Here is a 24,547-nt window from a genome sequence, read left to right as displayed (position 1 = left end):
AAGATGTTCTTCGAAGTCTGTTTTTAGAGTGGTGTTTTTGTGCCCTTTTTTTTAAAAATAAAATCTTTAAAAGTATATATGTATAGCTTTTTTAATGTTAATATATTGCGAGTTTGATTCTTACTCTATTTTGATCTGTTATGTCACTAATTCTGTGTGTGAATTAAGATAGTTTAATATATAACACCTGCTTCAAAGCTAACAGTAAAGTTTATTTTGTTTATTTGTGATTTAAAATTACCGACTTATTGTCTTTTGGTGCCATCTTTCTACCAGTGCTGAAATTATTTACTCTTCTCGAAGATCATTATCCCTTTTATTCTGTGTATCTGTAATAACTGTCTAAATTTTTTTTCTTTCGTTATTCATGTTGTACCCATACATTAAAAACCCCTTTCGCTTACTGTACTTCTGTCATATTAGGAAAATCATTTGCTTTTCTATCGACTGCAGTCATGATTTTAGTAACAATGTAGCACATTGCTGGAGTTTAAAACAAAAAAGGCTACTTTTGAACTTTTATGTATTATGAAACAATATTACATATTTCTCTTTGTGTATAATTATTCTTTAATATCAAAGTAGTTAAAATCTAATGATTCCTTTTTGGCCTCTTGTAGTGTAATTTGTCATCACTTTTGTGCACTCTTGGAATGCAGAACATGAGATCGTGACAGAAAAAGAACAGAGAAATAATGCAGAGCAAAAGGACATCTGTGGCTTTACTGAAAATGTGTGTTTAAATTTTGTTACTTAGATAACTCTATTTTTAACTCTTTTTATATGAAAATGAAACCAAATACAGACAAAGAAATAAAATTGCATTCCTTTACCTTAGTGCAGTTATGCGCAACTTTAACTTACTGGGAGTCAATTTTGAGTTTATAAAATTTTGGCTAGCTACAATTACCTAGTGCACTTTTAATATTTTAGTTATAAATGCGTTACACAAAGTATAAAAATGTGTGGTATAACATGTTAAGGAAAAGGTATACTCCTTGTATTATTTACAAAAAATTCAGCAAGATGGAAGTTAAATACAGGGAAATCATATTTTAATCTGAAATTTAACACTGCATTTCTTCTGCGAGGTTTTTGTCCCTCTGGTACATGTTATGGCTAAATCCATGCAGTCGTTGGGATGTTGATTTGTTATCCTGTATCTAAACATATATATTAACAAGTTCATTGTTGAAAATCCTCTTTCACATTTTTAAGCAGATCGGAATCAGAAATTTATCTTTTTAAAAGTTTAACAGTTCATGATTTTTCTGATCTAGGACTATTCAAAGGGCTTTTTGTGATATTCTTGATCTTAATTAGGATGAAAATCAGTTTTTTCCATTTCTAGATCAATAGAATTGTTATTTAACATATTCGCAATCATTTACCATTTTTCTTAAATACTAGTATTATGTAATGGGTTTGAAGTGAATGAAGTAGTTGGCCTAATTTTAAATACACTCAAAACATCTAATTTAGAAACTAATTTAAGTTCGATGAGATTTTCCAAATGATTGTTTCAGTTTTCTTATATTTCATGCTTTAGTTCTCCAGATTTTCAAAGTGGCGAAACGTGCATTACATTATGGTAAAAATGTATATTCCTTATATTTGTGTAATATTTTCACAAAATTAATTTTGATTTAAAATGAATTTATAATACCCTTTAATTCAAAGACTTTAGTTCTCCCCCCCTCCCTCAAGTTTAAGATTTAGTTATTATGTCTGTAAGAATGGCTAAATAATAGAACCAGGTATGTTCAATAATTTCTTCATAAGTTTCGTTTCTGGATTTTTAAAATTCTTCTATGAAACTTTTGTAACCGAAGCTGGGATGGAACCCTGGCAGCCAGACAGAATGTCCCTTCCGTGAGTGAAAATTTCTATCATTTCTTTGAAAGTGACCTTATAATATTTCAGAATAAACCCTCGTAACACTAATAAATGTATATAGAATTTTTAATGTTTATATAATGCGTGTTTGGTTCATACAATATTTTGAGCTTTTATATTACTAATTCTGTATGTGAATTAACACAGTTTTATATACAACACCTGCTTCAAGGCTAAAAGTAAAGCATTTGAATTATGTTTTACCTTTCGTCTGTTTTCAGACGCAGATTCTATTCTACAATTTACGGAATTTCTCGGTATTGGACATCTCGCATAGCTGACAAAATTTCTTTCATTCCTATGTTTAGGTTTTATAGTACAATAAGTCGAGCATCCCTACATTAGTATATGACTTTGATTCCTTCGAAAGAAAAAGGAGTATCTTAGTTTTCTTGAATTTTTGGTCATAATTTTAGTTTGTAGGTAACTGCAATAGCTCTTCCACGAAATTGCATTTAAATTTTTTGCTACATCTCAAAATGCTGTATCTTTCAATGGCATTTGATGTGTTTTGGTTACCTGTATTAAAGCTGGGCTCAAACCCGGGCAGTTAGACAATGTGTTCTTTCCCTGAGTGAAATATTGCTATAATTTCATTAAAGTGACCTGGTAATATTTCATTATTATTTCTTGTACATTGGACTAAGCTGTCCTCTCTCTTGGATGAGAGTACCTAAGTAAAGAACTCAAAATTAGAAACGGTTCTTACGCTAAAATTCGGAATGAAATATTTCTTTTATGGTATATGACTTTTGTTTCCAAGATGTTCTTCGAAGTCTGTTTTTAGAGTGGTGTTTTTGTGCCCTTTTTTTTAAAAATAAAATCTTTAAAAGTATATATGTATAGCTTTTTTAATGTTAATATATTGCGAGTTTGATCCTTACTCTATTTTGATCTGTTATGTCACTAATTCTGTGTGTGAATTAAGATAGTTTAATATATAACACCTGCTTCAAAGCTAACAGTAAAGTTTATTTTGTTTATTTGTGATTTATGTTTTATTTTTGTTTAGAATTCTTGTAATTTATACTAAAGCTTGCCAAAATGTTATACAAAAGATTTATTCTGGAAAACATTTTTCTGTACGCATTTGTTCTGCTATTTCATTAGAACCACCAATGGCTGAGTAGCTAAATTTTTGAACACTGATAGTTGAACATGAAATCAATTCTAGGCTAACGGACTGATTATATGGACGTTACCATGGTTTACATCCATAATATGTGTACGAATTAGTTTCCCTGTGAAGGTTGTCGAGAAAGGCATCTCTTCCCTTGGGCAGATGTCCTTTGTGTGCTTTGCCATATCCAAATAAATCAAACTAGCTGTTTGAATAAAAGTTTTGATCGCAGTTTCAGTTAATAGACATTGTAAAGCATTTTATCCCCTGTTTATGCCCCTTTATGTTGGGCAAGAGAACACGTCTCCTGGATCAATCAACAAATGGCGTCTTTTCTCTTCGCAGACTAGTCCACAGCTCACCAGATACAACTAATCCCACATTCCAGAAAGACACATATACAGAGGTGGTGGAATAATGATTTGGGCTGTGATCTCTCTTTGTTGGTCACACTGGACCTGCATGTGTTTCACGGAGGAACTTTGACCGGTGTGAGATATCGAGACGAGATTCTTGATGAATATGTCCGCCCACATACTGCTACCATTGGTCATGGATTTCTTCTTGTGGATGACAATGCGCTACCGCACCGAGCTCGGGTTGCTGAAGAATATCTCGAGGGTCACGGTATGGAACGGATGGAATGGACACCTCAGTCTCCAGACCTGAATAGGATAGATCAACTTTGGGACTAACTTGGGAGACAGGTTGCTGATTTAAGTCTTCCTCCAAGGTCGTTAGATGAGCTTGAAAAAGATTGCTCCATGTCTGGTTTTTGCTTCCCATGTCACTCACTCACAACTTAATTGACAGCATGGAACGTCGCTGCCACCACAGTATTTCAGCTAGGGGTGTACACATTCCTTATTAGAACCCATTTTTCTAATGGTACCACCCCATTTTTTCTCAAAAAGCTGTAATATACTGTTTCTTTAAGACTGAATTTCTCTGCCAAGAGTGCAGTTTTTTGTTGTAATTCATGTTTGTGTTGAACTTCAGAAACATTCTATGTCGCATTCATTAAAGAACTGTTTAGTGAACATTTCCTTTAAATTTCTCGTTTCTATGTTGCTTCATTCTCAAATTAGACACCAAAAACATGCTGTTCCTTAACTTTTGGAGGGCAGTGCATTTTAATAATGGGCAATACTTATTTTTTGATTTTAAATGAAAATTCTCAGCACGGCTCAGATGTCTTGCCATATACTGAGCGTTTTTGCCCACTCTTAAAATCAATACAGTATAAACGCGGAATATTACGAAATATTAAATAACTTGAGGGTATCATTACTTAGATCTGATTCTCAAGTTCATCTTCATCTATACTACACACCAGATTTGACATTATGACTTTAAAAAGTTGTGTGAAAAATAAATAGGCAGACAAAATAAATTATAAGTATTGCTACCCCAAAAGTGAAAATTTATTTTGAAGCATTTTAATAAACTTTGCGGCACAAATTAAAAAATAATTAAATGCCCTCTTATGTAGAAACTTAATAGCTTTGATTAGTTGCGTTAAAGGATAATTTAATTTAAAAGATATTTGCTTTTACAAGTAGCAATGGATATCTCAGGTAAATTTATTAGCTTCCATGAACTGTGGTTTTAGTTAAAATTAAGTAAATATTTTAAGAAGGGAATGCAAAATAATCTTTCATTTAAATTGTGAACACCTTTCCTAAATTATAACGCCCATCTATAGCAGCCTTTTTATTCTTTAAGAAGAGTACGTATTCATAAACATTAAGATTGTAATGATTTTACTGTACATCAAATAGAAAAACTTGTTCTTTCCTAGCTCTTAAGCATTCATTGTTTTATGATTCAAAATAGATATGATCCCAAACTACTAAAAAAATTTTCGATTAAATTTAATGATAGTAGTTATTGCAGATGATCAGCGCATAATATGAACTGTCGGTATACTGTCTACCTATAACTACTTCAAGCTCAACTCCTGCCCGCTAATTGTTACGTAAAAGCTATCTGGTAAGTTGTCACAGCTAGCTTATTTAAGTGCTGAAATAATACAAATACAAATGTCAAAATTTTGCTCGAGTTTACTCTGCCTCACTCAGAATACACGGAGCATTCACAATACACAGAAGTCCTCTCGACTGGTTGGTGTTAGGGAAAGAGTGGTCGGAAACGCTCGAACCACAAGTTTGCAACAGGCCACGAGGCACGGGTTCCTGAGCCGAAGCTCTATCTTAGTGCACTGTAAAAAAAATCTGTAAGTTTGCTAAGAAACTGGGATGCCATGGGTTATTTGAGTAACAGTAACAGGTGTATTCTTTGTAACTTTACATGAATTTTGCCTGTAATGGTTACAGATCTTTTTCTTGTAATATCACAGCATATAGTTATGTAAGTAGAACATATTTTTCTCATGTAAAATCTCAAACGATATATCTGTAATGGTTACAGATTATTTGCGTGTATTATTACAGCAAATAATTATGTAAAAAGAACATGTTTTTCTCATGTAAAATCTCAAGAGATATATCTGTAACCGTTACAGGTTATTTGCTTGTATTATTATAGCAAGTTATTATGTGAGTAGAAGATACTTTTCTTACGTAAAATTCCAATGGTTGTATCTGTTTCTGTTATATCTATAGGTTTCAGATTATTTCCTTTTAATATCCCATTAAGTAATTATGTGTGTAGAATATATTTTTCATAGATGAAACACTAAAGGATATGTCTATAAAAGTAATAGACTTTTTGTCTAAAATGATGCTTATTATAATAAAACATATTGAAATCAATATGTTTTGAGTAAAACAATTATATCTGTATGTGTATATATATATACATACAGATATCATTGTACAGATATATGCAAGTGAAGCATAATAGTTTGGCTTTTTAAGTTAGCCAATTTGACCTCAGAATAGCAATAATTTAAAAGATGTTCTTTCAACAGCATTTAGTGTTCTTTTTCAAAAAGTAACATTATTCGGTTGCAGAGCACTTTTGTTCTATGAAGAGAAACTTATGTCTGATATTATTGAAAGGCCTTTCATATTATCATTTTGATTACTAATTCAGAAGTCAAACAACAAAAATCAGCGTTAATTTACAAAATTTTCACAGGACTAGTTTCGATGGTTTTACCGAACCATCATCTTCAGCTGCAAAACCGCAAATCATTTGCGGTTTTGCAGCTGAAGATGATGGTTCGGTAAAACCATCGAAACTAGTCCTGTGAAAATTTTGTAAATTAACGCTGATTTTTGTTGTTTGACTTCTGAATTAGTATTTATTCGGCGTGTTATTGTGTCTTAATCATTTTGATTAATTTAAAAGTTCAAATTGATATGCTACTCCTTACATTAAATCACATGTATATCCTTTACATAAAATAATGGAAAGCATCTGGAATTTATATTTGCCCTGTAAAATAGCTGAAAAAAAAACAGTATGTATTTGCATGTTTTAGTGTCAATTAATAAGATATGTTCTAGAACTTTCTTTTTAGTAATTTTAGCTAAAATAGACACGTTGCTTTAGATTTAACTTATATGAGTAAACGTGTTGCATGTTCATGTGATCATATTATTACAGTAAAAGACATTTTGTGAAATATTTCTATGAAGAACTCAGAACAGCTGTTCTTCATGTTTCAAAAATATTATATTCTCTCCTTTTAATAAATGACATTTTCAGTAAATTAAAGAATTCAACATAGCAATGAACTTCATTTTGTTACTACAAGGATTTCAAAATTGTGTTCATATGCTTGAATTTCAAAGTCTAACTAATCTTTTTATTCTTATCTGCACTCAGTGTTTGTCCACAGTCTGCTATTGTTTGAAATAATAGATGGTAACTGCATAACGTTTTTACCTTACCTTCAAATAATTTCCTTTGAATAAACAGATAGAAGTTTTTCATTAAAACCCTAATATGCTTTTTGAATAAGCATAAAACTTCACCAACTAACCTTAATTTTTAAAGCCTTGATTCCATTAAAATTCTTCATGCTTAATACAATTATGCCTTTAACAAATTTGTTTCAAAAATTAATACTTCAGTTTAGCTTAAAATTTAATGCATTTTAATTTTACCTATAATTTTTTACAAACATGATATGTAATAAACCTAAGCTTAATATTTACCATTTAGAAAGTGATACTAAAAAGTATTCCTAGTTATTATAAATTTCGAGATTTGCATACAAAATTGTGAAATATACATGTGACAACAGAAAACAAACTTTATGCTCTCTGTATATATATTACAGCATGTTAATTAAGAAATTTATTGAATTTATAATTTTATTGTGAAACATTATGAATCAAATAATATGCTAATTAAAATACAGAAGTAAAAATAATTTATTACTTAATTCATAAACTTTACATAAAACCTAAAAAAGAATTAATTAAAAAATAACACAATATAACATTTCATAAAAATTCGTTTCGACTGCTTAGAAAAAATGAATGGATTTTCCCCTTTCTGTAAACCATATCTCCTAAATAAAGAAAAAAAAAACATTTCTTTTAAAATCATAATCATGCTCTTAAAAAGCTTATAAAATTATTTTAATAGATGTTTTAAACATGTGCTTATATAACACTTTTAATCATTTATAATTTATAAAATATTAATGAAATGATATTTTTGGAAATAATGTACAAAATTTTAGTTTTCCTTTATAACTAGTTTAACGAATTTTTAGAAAAATATTTTAGGTCATTTCCATCTTTTCCCTGTTGATATTGGTATATTAAAATATATATGGAATAATTAAGTTGCATCTAGTTAGTAAAACAAAAAATTACGAAAAGTATGATGCGACATATTTTTAATCAATATAATTACTTCATTTTGGAATTATAACATTTTCGTAAGAAATTAATACCATTGAAAAAAATAATATTATTACACTAAAGAATAAACAAGATTCTCGACCGCGTTGTTCAAGTTTTTGTAATTTTACATCATAACACACTCGTACATAAACATATTAGACTGAATTATAAACCAAGTATAATTAATTAGGTAATCCTAGAAAAAGAATAAACTAAACCTAGTAAGCAAAAAATATATACATTGCATTCAGAATTCTATATGTTTACATAAACGTTTCTCGCAAGGCCTGCCGGGAAAAAGATGTCAAACGTTCTTTGGTCAGACGATTGCAAACGAACGCTCACATGATTAATTTTGTTTTCAACACATTACCGTTTCAATTAAATACCACAACAGTGATTAAATTTTGGAATAATTAGTTATAAATAATAATACGGGCAATTTAAGGCGTAATTTATCGGATGCACAATGACAAAATACTACTATTCGATCTGCATTTGGAATAAATATTTTGCACTCTTTCAACTCATTAGACATTACGAAAACTGATATTAATTAATCACAAAGCTTAAACGTTTAAATACTTACTCACTACATATAACAGTGCAAAGTACATGAGAATAATCTGCATAAAATGAAAAAAAAATATTTCAAACAGTAATTGTAAACATTTTCTTACTTACCTGCGCTATACAACCAACATGCGTTCAGCCATGTTTTTTCTGCAACTAGCTTTCAAACACTTTTCTCCTGATTGGCTAATTTCCAGTCTGTCACGTGATTCTTCCGCGCGGCTTCTGAAACATTATCTGTAATGCTACAGGCAAGTCAGCTGTACCCGCCACAGTTTGCTTTCAACCTGTTACTATTACAATAAATTCTTGTGTAACTTCTTGATTTCTGTAACTTTACAAAACTTTTGCCTGTAAAGAGCGAACTTTTTTTTTACAATGTGTAGCAATATTACGTATAGAGCATAGCATGATTATCATGTATGGTGGCGGCCTCCGAGTGTTCTCCACCAAACTTAGGACGGAATTTAACAGGGACAAGTACAGGTGGAAGTGGGCGGGACACCGGAATTTCACGATTGGTCGTACAGTTATAGTTCCACCGTACTAACTATGCAGTTCCGCTCCAGTTTTCAGAGAGAACAACAGGAACTACAGCTAAAGGTTAAAGCAAGGTCAGCATCTGTGCAACCATCTATGCATATTAGGAACCTTGATAACTACACTGGTTATCATAAATTAAGGAAAAATCACAAAAATAGCGATAACTCCCTCAAAAATAAGCCAAACCGTGTAAAATTTCAATATAATGCCAAGTAAGAGTAGCTGAGTAGAACTGAAATATGCAAATTAGTCGCGCTGCACTCGGAATACGTCATCTGCGAGGAGAATAAAAGTCCATGCTTGAGAGCAAGCCTACATATTTTACTGTGATAGTGACATCAGAAATCTGAGATAGCCAATTCGTAACAATGACCTCCAGGCATCATTTGCCTGCAGAACTACGATGGAGAGCCATTGGGAGACTAGAGGCAGGATAAAGTCAAACAGAAGTGGCCAGATGGCTAAATGTGAGTCTTTCTGTGGTTCATAGACTTTGGAGGCGATTTCAAGCCACAGATTCGGCCTCTAGGACGGATCGCCGATGACCAATATTTGACATTATGTGCACGCAGGAATAGAACCGCTACTCCGACTCTTCTTAGATCCTCCCTTGCTGCAGCCACCGGAAGGTTGGTGTCAAAGTCAACTGTGCGCAGAAGGCTTCACGAAGGTGGTCTGTATGGGGAGAAGACCAGCCATTTGCGTGCCGCTCACGTCACGCCATAGAAGGGACCGTTTGCAGTAGGCACAACAACATGTCCACTGGACACTCGATCAGTGGAGGGCTGTTCTCTTTACGGATGAGTCCAGGTTTAGTCTAGAAAGCGATAGTAGGCGTTATTTGATATGGAGAGAACCTGGAACCCGTTATCATCCGTCAAACATCCGTTAAAGAGATGCATACGGAAGAGACAGTGTCTGTGTTTGGGGTGGCATCTCTTTGGGTGGACGCACAGACCTCCATGTCTTTCCAACGGAAACCGTGAATGCTCCGGTTTATAGAGATGACATCCTTAATGCTTATGTGTGCCCATGTGCCGGAGCAATAGGTGATGCTTTCCTGTTACAGGACGATAACTCAAGACCACACAGGGTTCACATCGTAGATGATTATCTTCAACGGGAAACAATTATGCGCATGGAGTGGCCAGCTCGATCCCCGGACTTGAATCCTATCGAGCACGTTTGGGATGATTTAGAGAGACATCTAGCTGCTCTCAGTCTGCCCCCTCAGACCCTTGCCGCGCTTGTAACAGCTTTGCAAGAGCAATGGCTCTCGCTTCCTATGGAACTGATAGACCACATAATTGAAAGCATCATGCATCACTGTATGTACTGTATTGCTCCTAGAGGCGACCATATTCCTTATTGAAGGTACTTTTCCTATAGCAAACTGATACCTTCGATTTGTTCATTTTATACATGTGTTAATTTCTATCCTACCATAATTGTCTGGTGATTTATTTTTATGTTATTTGATACCTTATTATGTGTTGTATATTGTGAATAAGTTTCATAAAATTCTACATGTAACTTTTTCAGTAATCATGATTTTTGTGATTTTTCCTTAATTTATGATAACCAGTGTACTAAGTTTCCGCCTCAGTTGGAATTTCGAAGGAGAACAGCCCGAGGGGGGGAGGGATCCAAAAGTCTCTCACCCCTCTTTTCCTGCCACCTATAACTCGGGAAAACTTTTGTCTCATCGTTTATTTTGAGTGCTCCCTCTCCACAGAGCCTATATATGCTTACAAACATCCATGCCTTCTCCGGAATTTGGACTAGGGTTTATCGGTTTGGCAGTCAGCGTCACTAACCATTATACGGGATGGGCGGCAGTTTAACAGTTAGCAAGTTGACAACAGTTTATCTGTTTTGAGCTACCTGTAACTCATATAGCAAGAAAAAGCTTATGTTTTTCAGTAATTAAATACGACACGCGTAGAATTTCGGCCGAAAATTTTGAAGCATGCATGAAAAACAGCAATTTACAGGGATAGCCCGAAGAAAAAAGGAAAATAAAATTAAAATATTAGAATAAGAATAAAAAATAATGAAACCGAGCATTATTGAAATACATTTTAATATTTCTCTGGTCACAAATTATTACAGGGATGCATGATTAATTATTCTTTTCATTCCTTTCCTTTTGTAAGCTTACTTCCTGCTTATTTTTTGTGGGTTTTATAGACAATATTTTTCTTCTCCCCATAAGACATAAATTGAGATTTTGATAACATCTACAAGAAGTGGAACATTTATCCCCGTATAGCGCTTAGCGTTATTTTTCTGTGGAGCAGCAAACAATGAAGTCTCAGCTTTGTGAATCAGACTTAGTGAATTTTGGTGCTGGATATGCTCTCACATTAACTCAGGTTGATTAAAAACAAATTCCATAACTTACTGTAAAAACATCTTTCAGATTTCGATGTGATAAATAATAGCGAATTTTAGTCATACCTATTAAAAAGATCGTGAAAGCAACCATTCACGAAGTTTGTATAATTTCATTTAACTGGCATTTTATCTGCATTACGCTTCCCGATACTATGTTTTCGCCAATTCGTACCATGTGCTATTTGGTATATTACGCAATGGTTATCGATGTTACTCATGCGTACAAACGCTAGATAATTCCCATTGCATGATCATTCTCGCGTGCATAGAGCTCTGAGCAAAAAGCTATGTAGCTGAAAACACAGTGATAGAAGTATCACGAATGGTAATATTGTAGAGGTTAACTAATACAACAATTTAATCACTGTTGGTACAAAACCGCATAGTAGGCGAACCGAATTAACCGTCCAGTTTCAAAACCTCCGTTGTTTGGGGGGGGGGGGTTGTTTGGAATCAAATCTGCGCCGCATAAGTAGTTGGAGTAGTGTGATTGCATTTAGCATTTCCGTGCTGGAACTAGCAATTTAAAACTCTCTCAGCGTTGTGGATGGAAAATTCCATTTAGATGGGTGGTTTTCGAATTCATTACGCATGAAAATTTCTGCAGTTTTAATGTATCCGATTCCGGGTTGTATGCATATTGGAGAAAAAAAGGAGTCAAGGTACAAAAGTGAGAGAGTTGTTTTTTTAATTATAATCAAGAAAATACCATTTATTCATGATATTTCGAGGAAATTCGAAATTTCAGGGCTGAACCCGGAACGCTCGGAGGGTTAAGAAAATTACATTCTAGGAAATATCTAGTATCAACTTTAGATTTTAAACAACTTCCTGATAAACTGTCGAGTTCAAGTTTTATACATTGAGCGTTTGTGGATGTCAACACAATGTGGTGAAGCGATTTTCTTTTTTTAAAAAAAATTTGATTTAGATCTTTTTGAATTTAATACTGAAACGATTTTTCGCACAGATCAGCATTTATCAAACAAACTAAAAATCTCAGAAATCAGAAATTTACTGTTTGCACCATCCATTGAGAGTGAAAAAATCTTTTAAATAAAATTTGCATAGAATTTTTAGCTTAATTCCTAATTTTTTGGCGAATTTTTGAAAATATCATTGGTATTTTTCCGACTATGTTAGGTCTATGATTTTAAAATTTCAACAATTAAAAATGTATCGGTTAGACAGTTTTGAAATGTTCGCCGATTGTAAAACAAACTCTTCGCTCTCTTCTAAAACAAGAATCAGATAAAAGATATTAGCTGAAAGATTTTGTTTTTAAAACATATGTTACCATATGAAATAGAAGGGGAATTATCGGTTCTTCAGTTTCAAGGATATAATGTCATTACATCATTCTCTGGTGAGCTATCCAATTTAAATTTTGCAAGCTTACTCAAAGTGGATGACAATTTGGTGCAGCTATGTTTCCAAAATTTGATTTAGATTTTTAAATATTTAATCTTAAAATGACTTTGCGTACTTACCTAACCAACTAAATCTCTCAGAATTTACTATTTGCGCCATCAAATGCAGAACAGAGAAACTTTAAAGCGAAGTTTATATAAGACTTTTAAATAATTTCCTATTTTTTGAAAAAAATTGCTTAATTTTTGTAACCATTTCAGATGGTTTTCAGTTGAATAATTTGATTGAAAACGTGTCATTGAAAGTAAAAAGATGAAAATAAAAAATGTATAAAAGCTTTAGAAAATAAGCTTTTATCTTAAGCACATAAATTCATGAATGGACTAAAATGAGAAAAATATAATTTATCATGTAGCTCTATGGGAAAAAAGACTAAATAATTCTCTTTGCAAAAATCATCTACAATTTTATATCGCGATTCTAAGCGTGGGGTCCTAAATAATAAAATGAAAGAATCGAATTTCTTTGTCAAAAGTATAAGCTATTATCTTCTAGCGTCATTAGATTATTTTGAAGCAGGAGACGTGAGAAATGTGCAGTGACCTCACCGAGACTCGAACCCTGGACCTCTCGAAAACGTGGCGAGTAACTTCCAATTACACCACGAAGGCATGCGGAAAGGAGGAAGAAAATACCTTATATAATTCCCCTTTTAAACAGTGACTGGGGATGAGAGAAACCAATAGCCAAGTCCTGGTAATGATGCATTATCGTCCATCAGAAAATAATGAACGGGATGGAATGTCGCACTGCCAGTAGGGAAGCGTAGAGACGGTTTTATGTTTATCTGCGGCAGTATATCGGCGAAAGGTTTTGTCCGATTAATTTTATTACAGCAAAGCACTCGAAAGCTATCTGCCTAAAGGGAGGAATGCCTTCATAGATGACTTTCTAAAGGAATATATAGCTCATGCCCACGTTACAGATGTTAAAAACCACGAAAATGCCCCATGCAACTATCCCTTTCTCCTGAAATCGAAGCCAGGTCGAATTACCAATGTTCAGCGACTTTACAACTCGGCCTCTAGTGGGCCTGGTGAGAGGTGTAGGTCACTTAGAGTTTGTAGGGATTTAATTATCTATTATCTTATAATTTTTTATCTTAATGTCACTTCTACTTTCCTTGGCTCCCAAGAGGATTCAAATTAGTTAATGTATATAATTTTTAGAGCTCTTCAAGATACAAGTTCAGGGATATCATTTCCAGGCTATTTTCGCCCAGCTTTTGGATTTATCTGAACCGGCTTTAGCCTTTGCCAGCCATGTTTTTGCTCCCGTAACTAAGAGAGCTTGACCCAAAGCTTGTACTAGGATTTTGCTTTGTGAATTGTATACCTCAGTTGCTTATATTCCGTTAAATCCCTCAATAACCGGGAACTTTCTTCTGTTAGTCACACGTGACGTATGAGTTGTTAAGTTGAAGTTCTAATAACATTTATTTTAAACCTCCTTTTGAGTTCGCAGTTGATTTCACTGGAAGACTAAGACGCGGATGATAGTCGTAAACAGATTTTCAGCACTAAGGTTGTAAGGTTCCGTACAAATTTGCCAACAGCATCATGAATAAGCATGTTATAAAAACTTTGATTAGGCAATAAGCAAGAAATAAGGTAAGGAATAAACACTAAAATGACACTTTATAAGGTATTTTCTCCCTTCTTTCCGCATACCTTCGTGGTGTATTCGAGAGGTCCAGGTTCGTGTCCCGGCAAGGGCACTGCACATTTTTCACGTCTCCAGCTTTCAAAGAAAAAAAAAAAAAAAAAAAACTTAATGACTCTACAACCTCTAACAGTGCACCTGAAAGTTAAATCTGAAACTAAATTTCTTCCTCCCAGACTACCATGTCATCAAATGTAAAGCAAAAACATTCAAGTTGCAATTGCTTTACTATTTTTGTAGCAAAAAATAATTTGGATTATCAGTGGCATCGCTGGAGAATTATTTGATTGAAAACCCGTGGTCATTGATTTCTTTCTATCAATGACCACTGTCCTAAAGCACTTATATTGTGAGCACAGAAGGCTTAAAAGAATGGAATAAAATATAGCAGAAAATTCAAAAACATACTCAATAAAATACTGAACACGTGATTTTATTTTAAAGGTGTGGTGTATTTAATTATGGCAAAGCACACTAGGGCTATCTGCCTAAGGGGAGGGATGCCTTCGTGGAGGACTTTCTAAGGGAAACTGGCTCGTATACACGTTACACATGGGGAAAACCACGAAAACACCCATGCAGCCAGCCCGTTCGCGGGATTCGAACCTCGGACCGAACTACCAGAGTTCAGCGACTTTACCGCTCTGCCGCTGGTGGGCCATTTTTTTTTTTATTTTAAAATAAAGAATGTTATGTAAAGTAGCTCTTGATTTTTGTGATTTGCATGTTCAATAACAAAGGCTCTTTTCGGATAAAATTAGCACTGTAATTATGAGCAAAGAAGACTTTAAAGAAAAGTTGCGCAAAAAATGGAATGAAATATAACAGAAAACTAATAAAAAACCCTTGCACAATTGGTTTCAAAGAATCAGTTCCAAAGGACATACAATAAAATAATTTTAAACATGTGTTTTTTTTTTTAAAACAAAGAATATGATGCAAAGCGGTTCTCGATTTTGCATTTTCAGTTCGTAATTAATTCAGCTACATCTAAAATTTTAAATATTTAGATATCTTACTAAATGAAATTATACATATCGATGAAACATTAAATCCTGGCTGAAAGGGTATGCGGTAGTTTTGAAGCTTTTGCTGTCTTGCGCACCTTTATTTATTGTTTAAACTTGTATTGTTATTATTATTAGTTTATATATTCTTGCGTTAGTATGTTTTATGTGTCATCGTATTATTTTTATATTTATCTACGTATGATTACGTTACGTATTAATGTAGTGCATTATTGCTGCGTCATTTCTTCTTTGTAGTAGCATTATTTTTTATGCAGTATATTGTTATTATTGTATTATTATTATCATGATTTATTTTCTTTTCAGTAGTAGTAGTACAGTCTTATTACTTATAGTACATTTAAAGCTTTCTTATTATGGTAGGCTTTGCATTATTACTTATTCTCCCCCCCAGATCTAGATATCATTTATTATTGTTTTATTGTATGTCCTTTGTATTAATGAGTTTTACTATTTACTACTATAAGACTTGTGGCATACTTTATGGAACACGAGAAGTTTAGCATTTATTTTCTTAAATAAAAAAAAAAAAAGAGGGGGTGCGGTAAAGATGGTCGCTTAATTTTGAAGAACACTGTATCAACTCTGAAGTCCTTTTTCGGGTTGATTTGAAAATATCAAAGCTCTCGAAGTCTACGTGCCTAAGGGAAGGGATGCCTTCGTGGAGGAATTTCTAATGGAAATTGGCTCTTATACACCTAGCACACGGGGAAAACCATAATACCGACCATGCAGCCGAACCGTTCGCCGGGAATCGAACTTCGGACCGAACCAGTGTTTAGCGACTTTTCCACTTGGCCACTGTTTTCCGCTTCGCCACTTTAGCCACTGTTGGGCTGCGCATTGCAGCAGAAATCGTCACTTTGATATGCGAACTTTCAGTATGCCTCAACTTTCGATATATGTAAAATTTCAAAATTTCAGCTTTTGCAAAATTGCAAAATATTTGTGCATTTGTAAAATTAAAAAAAAATGTAAGAATGAATACAGTCAATTAAGACTAGACGATATATTTATAAGATACTGTATACTGTTGGGAGATATTTTTTATATATTTTTTTTCGATCACAGCTACTGTTTTCTTATCAATGTTTGCATAGAAGCGTAATTTCTTCCTTGTTGTTAAAAAAGCTGAAAGCAAGAATTGACACAAGAAAAGCTGGACATTATTGTTAATGATTTTCAAAGAATGACAGTAATCGATATGAAATACATACTTCTACAATTTCATCGATTTCTCTTTCTATGACATTTTAACAACATAGGGTAGCATCAAACTTGCGTGTTAAGGTTATTATTCATTTGTAAATATGCAGCTATTATTGTTCAATTGTCTATTAGATGAGTCAAAATTAAAAAAAAAAAAAAAAAAGAAAGAAAATAGAAGTTGCGGTAGCAACCAATTTCATTCGTATAAAATACAGGAAAACAGATATCCCAAATAAGGGTTGCCGAGACTACGAAAATTATGCACAAAATTTGAATTTCTGTGTGAGAATAATGTAATTCTTTATATTTCGAATCTCTGTTTTATGAACGAAAATCAATACTTCTGAAATTTTTTTTTATAAAAAAGAAAAAAATAGGTAATTAACTTTCATGTGATAAATTTGTGGTTTGGAAAATCTGTCCGTCGCTATAACGGTTGCATCTTAAGGATTCGTATATAAAACGGATAATTAGTTTTTCATAGAAATTAGTAACAATTTTTTAATAAAAGATGCAATCAATGTTTAATGTAATGCTCCTCCATTTTGACACTAACTGACTTGTTTTGGGGCCACTTCGTTACAATTAATTACTAACCAATTATAGATTAGCTGTACTTGTACATATCAAACTTGGTATAAATACCAGATAATTACGCAGCTAACGACGTCATTCTTTTCCAGGCTTCCGCTACTGCTAAAATATCACCGCTGATTTGCTTCTCCCTCTAAAAGGATGTCACCCCCGAACGAAGAGACAACGTTTTTTTCTGTTTCAACGTTAACCCGTGTATATGAGAAATTATCGTAATTTTTATTATCGAAACGTATATTGTCTACGAAGAATGATTCTAATGTGCCGAGAAATAAAGATGGTAATTAGCTGAACTTGGACTGCGTCAACATCTTCTTCCGTCTTTCCACTCGACTATCGAAAGCTGCTAAAAGTACCGGTGTTAACTGCGCACAAAATATCCATCCTCGATCATGACGACTGCAAGCTGATTCCTCTTCCATGCTTCGAAATTATGACTTATATATTCATCCCCTTACCTGGCTTAAAATTTTTACTCGGCCTTTATTTCCACTAGCATTGGTCGTAGACATACACTTCCAATTACAAAAGTGTTTTAAATAACAAAAATATTCAAATTTTGGCAATATCAAATTAAAAAAAAATTAATTTTCGGCAAATAGCGAAATCTAACTTTTAGCGCGATCTCCCTTTCCCTGTATTTATATTTGGGAAAGTTTTATACTCGTTATGGAAAAATAGAATTCTAAGAACTTTGACTTCAGTCCGAAGAAAACTGACCGGGATATTTAATTTCGAAACTTCCAGTTTTTGGTGTCATTTTCAACTTGCCTTGAGAGAACTGTTCAATAAGTTAGAATAATTCGAGGAAATAAGTTTAAACGAAGTGCAGTAAAACATACGTACAATTTAATAAGCCGTACAAGGAAATAACGTGGAGTCCGCATTAGAATTTTTCATTCTTTCAAAACTGAAATATAGTTTAAAATTTACGAATTAGAATGGGGTGTGGATCTGCCTTTCAGCCACATATATCTGGGAAATAATCAAAGATTATTACTCAATGTATTGAAGAGTATTTTTCAAATTTATCACAATTATTAATTTTGAATGCTGTTTTGGAATTCATAAAACAGAGTCCGTTCCAATGACGACAGGAATTTAAAAGTGAATGGAGGTAAATAATGCGATAAACAAAGCCAGTACTCGCATAGCAGAAAATTTGCAATGGAGTGAATGAAACGGCAATGAACAGTCAAACAATTATGTCGGATTTAATTAATAATGTTCAGGGTAAAGACATAACGTATAACAAAGGATTAAATCGATCGAATTGCTTCCGGGTCAGTTTTTCTTGGAAAGAAACATCTAGTGCCTCCACAGAGGCATCTGAACTAAAATGTTGTGGACAATAATACCAAACCACCACCTTTTTGTCAATTTGCTTTCCAAGTTTTACCAGTCACCCTTTAACTGGTCAGAATGTAAGGAATTATCGCATTTCTCCGTGCGTGGTAAAAGTACATTCGCTTAGCAATCAAGAGATTTTGGGCTCGAATCCAGGGAAGGGAATAGCTGATTTATCGTGTTTTTTGCTCAGAGAAAAACGTTGTCTCTTCGTTACATTTTTCTCTTACTTGCAAATTTGAATTGTATATTCAAATTTGGAGAAGCTTCTTTTTACTTTTTTAATTCATTTTTAACAGTATTTTAAATTTGTATAAACTATTTATGAAATAATAGTATTTTCTTTCCTGTCAAAGTAATTGTGAATGGTGTCGATATCAAGTCAAAAGGTAATAAAGAATGATCGATATTGATGATCTTTTGATTTCCAGTCGTTAAATCACAAAAATAGATATATTTAAAAACGAAACTCAAATATTATAATTTTGTCTTTAACTTAATCAATTCTCAATTCAATCTGTACTCTGTGTGCATCGTACAAAAATAATTCAATAACAAGATGATTCAAAATAAGTAATACTTACTATAATTTTCTTATTATTCCTAAAAACAGCACATACTAGTGAATTTTTGATACTGATATTACATTGCTCTGCTGTCCAATTTCCTGGTAGATCATAAACGAAAAATGTCTTATCTTAACCTTAGTTAAAAATGCGTGCTTAGATTCCGTTCGCGAAACTACCGCGAAGAAGTGATACCTGCTGAGAACCATTTATTCGCAAAGAAGCAAGAAATACTAATTTCTTTTAGTACCGTTTTTATGCAACACCGTATGTTTATAAATACACTATGTATTTAAAGTGAAACTTTGATTTAAAATTTTTTTGCATTAAACTTCCTTTCATGTCATCAAATAATTCAATGACGAATTTTAACACTTCTAACGATCGTAAAGACGTCAAGCTTTAAAGACATGCGTATCTTGGATGACAGTATACATGACAATGCAGTAATTAAAAGCACTAAATGTCTCCTCGTACCACACTTGCAAGGATATGTTTAAAAAATAATATTCAGAACCATTGCTTTTTTTGATTTAAAACTTTGCACTCGCCGTTCGTTGACCGTTGTCGACCAACTTCTAAGAAAATCCTGCAATAAAGGAAGAAAACGAACGGAACATGTTACTACTGGAGACGTCAGTTAGAAAAGATGTGTTTCTGGAAAGGCAGACGGAAAGAAGACCCGAATAATGTCATATGAACACTTTTTTTAAACACATCAACTGACTGGTATATGACGCCCCTCAAAATCTCTTGGAACTTCAGTCGCATTCTTGGACCACTGACTGATGCATTGAAAAACCCTGGGCCACTTCATTGCCTGCTGGAAGCGGTATCTTCCACTTTGACAGCCGATGCTTTAAATTAAACACCAAACTTTGTTACAACAAAAATAAAATCCAGTTAAGTTGTAGAGACATTAGGTATTTTTAAAGCAGGAGTGATGGAAAATGAGCAACGCCCTCGCCGGGAATCGAACCATGGACCTCTGAAATACGCGCCCACTACCACTACACTACGAAGGCATGCTAAAAAGGCGGGAGAAATACCTTATATACTCCCCTTTTTTTAAAGAGCGACTGGGATTTTTAGGGGAACCTATCGCCAAATTCTGGGTGTGGAGAATCATCCACCACTTTTTTAGTTCGGACGCCACTGTAGAGACATTAGGATATTTTATAGCAGGAGTGATGAAAAATGAGCAACGCCTTCGCCGGAAATCGAACCACGGACCTCTGAGATACGCGCCCTGCATGCTGGCCACTACACTACGAAGGCATGCTAACAAGGCGGGCGAAATACCTTATCAAATGTTTATTGGTTCTACAGTTTGTAGGTTACTGCTAAAAATATTACAACTCTTAAACATCAATCTTCACAAGTCTGAAAATACAAGTTCCGAATACCTAGTAAACAGGCTCGTAAAACGTAAGTATGATCTCTAAACACAGATACCAGCAAAATGCCTAAAAGCGCTTGCTAAAACCAGAAAATACTTCAGGAAAGCCAAAACACAAGCTAGCACCATGACTGGTTAACGTTATCAAAACTCACTTTTAACTTACGCTCTCGCTCTCTGCTTAAATCCCAACTAATTTAAATTTCTGATGGAGCTGGCGGAAGAAAATAGAGGCACAAGATAAATTTAATGTAAAAATAACATGTGAATCAAAATACATCTTAAACATTTTGGGACAACAGCATTCTTAAAGTAGGTATTCTTAAAGTAGAGGGTCTTTTGCTTAACTTTAAAATTGCAGGCGTAACTTTCAAATTGAACAATAAAACTAAATTTCTGCTAGTTGCGGTCTGATAACACAGTTGTAGCTCGATATTCACAAATCAAATATTAAAGACTACACTGGCTCCTAAGGTAATGCGTTTTATCATGTAACTAAAAGAGAAAATTGACTCACTGACAGGTAACACACTAGCAGGGAAAAACAGGATCACCAAATTTCGGTCTGTACAGTAGTAGATTATTTAGATCTAAGTAATTAAAAATTTCAGTTATAATTTTACTGAAATTTTTAGACAGCTTTCTACTAAATTGCGTTATTTGAGCTATGTCGATGTTCTTCTCAAGCAGAAATTTATACAGCCGTTTAAGTTTTACTTTATACGTCTGTTATAAATTCTTTATATTATGTGAATATAAATTTGTTTCCCTTCTAAAGTATCATTATTTTCATTTATTTCTAATGAAATAATTACTTCGAGTAGCATGAAATACAGAAAGTTTAGTTCATATTCTATTTTAATTGTGTACTGGCTTCCAAACGTTAAGTATGCAAAGAAAATTGAGAAAAAGAAAATTAAATGCATAAGTGTCCTTTTAATAATTTGAAAAATAAAGATAATAAGGAAAGAAATAATTAATAAATTAATAAAAGAAAACAGTCCTTTTAATAATTTTTGAATAAATATATGTATAAAATAAAGGCACTTAACTGGGTATAAATGTTATGAATGACAATCTCCCCATATTTTGGTGACACTATACCATGCTATACGTTGCAAATATCTAATTTATCACTTGCATCTAGCTAAAGTACCCAAATAACTGATAAATTTAAGATATCTGAATTTAAGTATAAATAATATTTTATTATAAAAAGACATTTCTACAAAATCTATTCTGATCACAGTACAATAACTTATTAAAAAATTACATTATCTTAGCTAGAAAGGTATCAATGTAACAGATTTAGGTACTTTTCTATTATGCATCTGCTATGCATTTTGATGTGTGTGTGAATAACAGAAAAGTGCCGTATGTGTGTGCACATATACCACCCCGCACACACACGTACGAAAATGCATGGCAGAAATATAATGGAAAAGTTCTCTCATTTATTTGGCATTCTTTTGTTGAACTATTTAAATACTTATGTAATATATAAAATTTTCGGTACTTCCTTATTATAGGGGATCTCAAGACTGAATCGCTAATCAACCGAAACATCTCATCGAAATCTTTCCACGTATTTCTCATACTTTGTTACATTTTGGTTGATAACTAATTAAATTTATGGGACATTTTACTAAATTTTCAAATTTTTTTGCGAAACTTTTACATGCAAACAAACATAAGGCATACAAAACAGAGGACGAACTAACAATAAAAATTATACTTAAATAAGCAATACTGAAGCATTTAGAAGCTTAAAATTTCTATGTAGTAAGCTATATGCAAGGATAAACTTAAGCCTAGCATATAATATGGTACCTGACAATGTGATGCTAGTAATCAGAAATGAAGAAATAAGTATAGAAAGTACCATATTATAGAAATAAGTATTGAAATTAGGAGGAAACCTCGCAATCTTCTTCTGGAACTGGAACCTGATGTAATTCTTATACAGAAAACGCATTTGAAACCTGCGCTAAAAGTGCTTTACGCAAATTATTCTATTTACCGTACGGATCGAGAAACTGGACGCGGAGGTGGAATTATAACTTTTGTTAAAAGGAGCATCCAACATCAACTCAAACAAAACTTTTCTACCTTTTTTGAAAGTAATACTTTTGAAATTCAAATTGAGCACAAAAAATTCATTATCTCTAATATCTATATACCTCCTAATAATAGTCCGATCATTTCTGAAATTGAACAGCTACTGGATTTTAACTCTCCTGCTTTAATTGGAGGAGATTTTAAAGCTAAGCATCAATGCTGGAATCAAGGAGCTAGCAATAGCTCCTTGATTCCAGCATCAAATAGCTCCTTGATTCCAGCATCAGACGAGAAATTTTTGGCATGATTCAAAATAAAAAATATACCATTCATGCCTCTGATGAACCTACGCTATAATAGTTCTTCTATTATTGACTTTTTCCTATCTAACAAACTCGACTATAATTGCGAAATTTCTGTTATTCCAGCTCTCTCATCTGACCATAATCCCATTCTTCTTGAAATCAGCTTTAATAGTTACTTACCTTCACTGGGCAAGAGTATTGGCGTTACGGACTGGAAAAAATTCTCACAAATCATTTCAGATACCATTCCTGGAAATCCCAAAATTACCAATGAAGGCGATATTGAGTCTGAAATCAAGAAATTTACCACCTTTATTCAACATGCTATCAATTTTTCAACCAAAAATTCATTAGTTTCCATCCTTTCCTTCCTTTTCCAGCCAGCATAAGGCAAAAAATCAAATGCAAAAATCGTATTAGAGAAAACTGGCAAAATACAAGAGACCCAAGGCTAAAAACTCAACTGAACGCTCTTCAACGTAAGATCACAAAGGACATTAGTAACTTCAAGACGCAACGCTGGCGTAACTTCCTCAACTCTCTCGCAACTGAAGGTAATTCTCTTTTTGACATTGCAAAGAAATTTAAGAAACCTTTCAAGAAAATTCCGCCACTCAATGGTATTCATTGAATGATTTATTCAGACTAAGATAAAGCTAACACCTTTGCAGATATTCCAGAAGATACGTTTACTCCCAATACTCCCTACGACAACATTCATATCTCCAAAGTTAATGATACTGTTAATACCTTCCTAAAATCCTAGGTCCTTTGAACTTTACATTCCTTGCCACGCCTAAGCTGGTTGCCGATTGTATTAGCTCCTTAAAACCCAGAAAAGCTCCTGGTGTTGATGGTATTTCTACCAAAGCGTTGAAACATCTTCCTATCAATGCCATCATTTGTCTTACTAAGATAATCAACTCTATCATCAAATTCTCTTACTTTCCTAATATATGGAAATATGCCATCATCGTCGTCTTCCCAAAACCGCATCAAAATTCAACGTTTCCCCAGAACTACCGCCCAATCAGCCTTCTCAGTCAACTTTCTAAAATAGTTGAAAAAGTTATTCTTTATCATCTTAATCAAATTATTCCACAGAGCTCCTACATTCCAGACGAACAGTTTGGCTTCTATCATCTTCACAGTACTAATCACCAGCTGCTTCGTGTCATCAACTATATTACTGACGGTTTCAATTGTAAGTTCCCTACCGGAGCCATTTTCCTTGATATTGCGAAAGCTTTTGATATGGTACGGCACAGGGGACTTATATACAAACTTATCAAGTTAAACTTCCCCGATCATTGTATTAGACTTATTGCTTCCTATCTCCAAGACATAATCTTTGCAGTGAAAACTGGCAGTTCTGTTTCTTCCACGAGAAAATTTCCGCTGGAGTGCCTCAAGGATCTGTACTTTCTCTATATTTATATAACATTTACATTTACGATATTCCGAAGGACCTACAAATTACCATTTGCTCTTTTCGCTGATGATAGTGCAATTATGACCCAAGCTTCTACTGTTACTGATGTCCAGATCCTTCTTCAACATTACCTCAATCATCTAAAAAATTGGCTCACTCTT

At 33.4% G+C, this 24,547-nt stretch overlaps 1 long non-coding RNA gene across 1 annotated transcript in view; it reads left to right on the top strand.

Moving 5' to 3' along the window:
* Window positions 1-619: 619 nt before the first annotated feature.
* LOC146992793 (uncharacterized) overlaps window positions 620-24,547 on the top strand; it is an 85,966-nt gene continuing 62,038 nt past the window's right edge. The window contains exon 1 of the long non-coding RNA XR_015039191.1: window positions 620-733. This is a non-coding gene — a long non-coding RNA (uncharacterized LOC146992793). The remainder of the gene's footprint in view (window positions 734-24,547) is intronic.

Source organism: Stegodyphus dumicola, chromosome X2 (genome assembly GCF_044657685.1).
Source record: "Stegodyphus dumicola isolate Sdum_Otavi_A_Nest chromosome X2, ASM4465768v1".
NCBI lineage: Eukaryota > Metazoa > Arthropoda > Arachnida > Araneae > Eresidae > Stegodyphus > Stegodyphus dumicola.
The sequence above is the reverse complement of the archived record's forward strand: the minus strand, read 5'-3'. Positions and strand labels throughout refer to the sequence as shown.